The sequence below is a fragment of the Triticum aestivum genome, unplaced genomic scaffold, assembly GCF_018294505.1.
Source record: "Triticum aestivum cultivar Chinese Spring unplaced genomic scaffold, IWGSC CS RefSeq v2.1 scaffold134314, whole genome shotgun sequence".
In the NCBI taxonomy this organism is placed as follows: Eukaryota; Viridiplantae; Streptophyta; class Magnoliopsida; order Poales; family Poaceae; genus Triticum; species Triticum aestivum.
The window spans coordinates 1-4678 of NW_025237455.1; the positions used below are offsets into that span (position 1 = coordinate 1).

General features: G+C 41.6%; 1 long non-coding RNA gene across 1 annotated transcript; it reads right to left on the reverse strand.

Moving 5' to 3' along the window:
• LOC123176537 (uncharacterized) lies at nucleotides 1–4672 on the reverse strand. Its single transcript, XR_006488558.1, has 5 exons — nucleotides 4245–4672; nucleotides 3966–4127; nucleotides 813–859; nucleotides 625–671; nucleotides 1–51 (listed from the first exon to the last, which is right to left on the reverse strand). It is a non-coding gene; the product is annotated as an uncharacterized lncRNA (long non-coding RNA).
• Nucleotides 4673–4678: the final 6 nt, after the last annotated feature.

Sequence of the window (4678 nt, forward strand, 5' to 3'; positions counted from 1 at the left end):
ATCATTTGATCCTCTGCTGGAGTACATCTCTCTGCTGTCGCTGGAAACGAACTGCAAGCATAAACAATACTCAAGTGATTCAAGAGATGTACTGATTCAAGAGTAGTCAAGAGTAATTCAGAAGTGCCAACATTTGATTCAAGAAATGTTTGCTGCCAAAAATTCAACAAATAATTTGAACAAGTTAACTGAATTAACTGTTGACTGTAGCATTTCAGACAATAGGAGTAGCAGACCAAACTGTATTAACTGTTGACTGTGCATCATTGATTTTGAAAATTCTGGAAGAACCTCTACCATTATGTTGATTTACTTTAAATAAAAATCATAGACTGAAAATGTTGTCATCTGGATTACACATGTTCTTTTTCTCATTAGAGGATCATGAGAGAAAACTATTGAAAATAGTCTGGAGTAAAAAAATCTGAGAACACACACACAACAAAAACAGGTTCATGACTGGAGTAGTACTGTAATAAGACCTGACAAAACTTCTTTTGGCTGGGAGAGATTTGAGTGTTTTTATATCATTGCTAAGAGATTTTATTACTGTAATAAGACTTGACAAAACATCTTGAACTGATAATCTACAGCAAACTTGCTTGAATGCAATGCAAGCTATACCTCGATCTGTCCTGAAACAATGACCACGTAGCAAAGAGAGGAATGAACTGCAAACATAAACAATTTGATGAGAATTTGGTTCAACTAGCCAATAATTTGATCTAACCATTTGACAAAATCCGAATCTACTGATGCAGGAATACTGTCAAATTACTGTTGGAGTACAATTCAGATTACAACAGCAGTACCTGAAAGCAGCAGAAGATGGTTGTCCCAGACCTCAACTGCACTCCACCTGCAGAAGATGCAGAAGATGAAATGGGTGATGATGATGCAGGAGTACAAATGGACGAAGATGTAGGAGTACAAATGGATGAAGATGCGGGAGTACAACATGCAGGTATAGCTACAGTGGCATTTCAGAAATTTTCAGTTAGTGGTGGAAGAAAAAATCAGTTAAATTACAGAATACAGTTTGATGATATGATCATATCATCATTTGATCATTTGATGATATGATCATATCATCATTTGAATGCTTATGTTCATTTGACCATTTTTCCTTTGATCATTTGATCATTTTTCCTTTGCTGTATTTCTTCGTGCAGGTGTTGAGCAATCAGTTAAGAAAAGGGATAGCCTCGATGACAAGCAAAAGTATGCTGCTTATGTTGCAATGCACACACTGTGCATGAGTAGAGGGGGCAAATTTGAAAGAGATGACAAGAAAAAGATTGCCAGTTTCTTTGGAGTGGGTGTATGGAATGTACAAAGAGTTTGGAAGAAAGCAATGAAGCAAATTGCTCAAGGCCTGGAGGTGGATGTTTCAAGTCAGAGAAAAAAGAACTGTGGAAGAAAGCCAAAGGACATTAATCTAGATCAAATACCTACCATTCCACTTAACAAGCGGTCTACTATCAGGTCACTTGCTTGGCAACTCAGTTGCAGCCCTACGACACTCCACCGGAAGTTCATGCTGAAGTTGATAAAGAGGCATACAAACTGTTTGAAGCCAGTTTTGAAGGAAAAGAACAAAAAGGATAGAATGGAATTTTGCTTGTCAATGCTCGATGAGACAACAACACAAACTGAAAGGCCAAAATTCAAGACCATGCACAAATTATTCATATTGACGAGAAATGGTTCTATATGACCAAGAAAAACAGGAACTATTATCTGCTATATGGGGAGGAAGAGCCTACGAGAACTATACAAAACGGCAGTTGTATTGGAAAAGTCATGTTCTTGACGGCTATTGCTAGGCCAAGGTGGGATAGTGAAGGAAATGTGACATTTTCTGGGAAAATTGGAATTTGGCCGTTTGTGAAAGAAGTTCCGGCTCAGAGGAGAAGCGACAACAGGCCCAGAGGAACAATGGAGACGAAGTCCATAAAAGTCAACAGGCAAGTAATGAGAGAGTTCATGATAGATAACCTACTACCAGCAATACAAGCATCTTGGCCTGAGAATGATGCTGGGCAAACCATCTATATACAACAAGACAACGCCAAGCCCCATATCTTGCCCAACGACCCAGAATTTGTAGCAACCGCGGAAAGAACTGGACTCGACATCAGACTAATTCAACAACCTGCCAATAGCCCTGATCTGAATGGCCTTGACCTTGGGTTCTTCAACTCGTTGCAATCTCTGACAGATTGTCTAAGCCCTAGAACGCTTCAGAATCTTATCAAGGGTGTGCTAGATGAATTTGAAAACTATGAAGTTTACAAGCTGAACAGAGTTTTCCTATCTCTACAAGCTTGCATGATTGAAATCTTGAACCACGCAGGGGGCAATGGGTATAAAATACCCCATGCGAACAAGGAAAGGCTAGAGAACCTTGGGATGCTACCTCCAAGACTTACATGCCCTGAAGAGGTATATGCAAATGCCCTGCACAATCTTGGGATAATGGAGAGAGTTCGGTGATGGAAGAAGAGGCTTGACATACTTGTCAGAGATGCTTGTTGATATGCTTGAGGAGTTGCTTGTTGAGATGCTTGAGGAGTTGCTTGTTGAGATGCTTGTCGAGATGCTTGAGGAGTTGCTTGTTAAGATGCTTGTGATTATTTGTGTGGAGTATGTGTAACTCCTTGTTTGTGTGGAGTATATGTAAATCCTAGAGATGAGGCTTGTGTGGAGTATATGTAACTCCTTGAGAAGAGACTTGTGTGGAGTGAATCATTTGTATGATCATTTTAATTAACCAAGAACTACTCCTACATACTCCAAGAACTACTCCTACTCCTACTCCAAGAACAACTCCTACTCCTAATTTTAATTAAAACTAAGCAACAAGTCCACACGATTTTAATTTTAATTTAAGGAAAATCCACACGATTTTACAGAAGCTTGTATGGCATGTCATGATTTTACAGAAACTACTCCTATCATGATTTTGCTGTCATTAATATGCAAGCAACAATTAAGTTCACAATATTATGCAAGTTAACAAGCTTCAGTAGCCCAAGTTTCAGTAGACAAGTTAACAAAAGCTACAGACGACAACTTTTAAAAGAAGCTACAGAAGCTTCATGAGAATAAGTTATTTTTAACAGAAGCTACAGAAAATTTACGCTCAACATGCACAACAAATTTACACAGAGAGAGGAGAGGACCAATTTGCACAGTGAGTTTCAAGCAATTAACAAAACAAGTTAACTTGTTTGGCCCCTTTTTTCTTTTCAGTTAACAAGACTGGTAAGCAAGTGAACAAATTCAGAACAAGACTGGAGTATATGTAGAGATACAAGTGCTCCTACTGAACAAGACTGGAGTATATGCAGAGATACAAGTACTCCTACTGGAATATCTAAACATGTTTGACTGCTTAAGCATGCAGAACAAGACTGGAGTACATAAACATGTTCGACTACAGAAGTTCCCTCGCCAAAGCAATGAACATTCATGACTAGCAAGGGAACTGCAAGATTAAGAAGCTACTCTGCACTCTACCTGCAGTAGATAAACAAACTGTAATACAAGTATGCAAAATATGTACTGAGATCGCAAAGTTACTTAAAGTAGAAAAATGTATCCAACTGAGATTGTGGTAAGCTCTTGATTGGAGTGCAAAATGTATCCAGCTAAGTTACTTGTTGAGATGGAGGAACTTGTTCAAATGATTAAATCGGGACCAACTAACTGAATCAGGAGGAACTTTATGTCTCGACAACTACGGCATAATAAACACACAAGAATAACTGAATCAGGAGTAGAAACCACGAGTGAGACTGCGAGAGTTCATCGCCAACCATTGAAAACAAGAAAAAGAAAAATGTGGGATCTGCAAGAAAAATGTGAGTATGTTCGATGCCTGCAATTTTCGTTCTCTAAAAATATGAACCTGCTTCAGTGGCTCAGCCGCAACATGGCGTAGATACAAAGGAGAGCATTACCATTCTACTCCATTCAGCAATTCACACACATACTCCAGAATCCATCAGCAAGTTGCTCTGGGCCTGGGGTGATCCATCAGCTTCATCTTTGCTTGCACAGCAACAATCACACGATTTTAGTAACTTTGTGAAGGCTTCAGAGCCGTAGTGGAGTCCGGCACACTGCATTTTCAAGCTACTGCATCAAGTTTTCATTAACCAAATCGATGCACTGCTACTCTAACATCAACTACTCCTGCAAATGGATAAGAGAGGAGGCATGGAGAAGAAACACCGTACCAGATCCGTGAGGATGACCAAGCCGCTCCAGATCCGCCAGTTGCTCCCGCGCCTCTCCAGATACGCCGCTCGGCCTCCACTATGCATCCAGTGCCGACGAGCGCAGATCCAGCGCCTCCCTCGCCTAGATCGAGCGCCGGCGCACGCAAATCCATCGCCTCTGTCGCCCAGAAGCTCGTCGCCGGCGCAAAAAATTCATTCTTTGACCTTGGATGTGGGGCGTGAATGGACGCCGGCTGTGAGTGGACGCCGGACGTGAATGGATGTCGGCTGTGGACGCGGAGAAAGGTGGCGGCGACGAGGAGATATGCTAGAGAGGCCGGCGACGGGGAGTCAGGGAGATGCCGGCGGGAGTCGGGGAGAGCGACGGGGAGAAGAGGGGAGCGACGGGGAGAAGAGAGGCGAGCGAGTGAGCGAGTGGGCTGTGAGCGGAG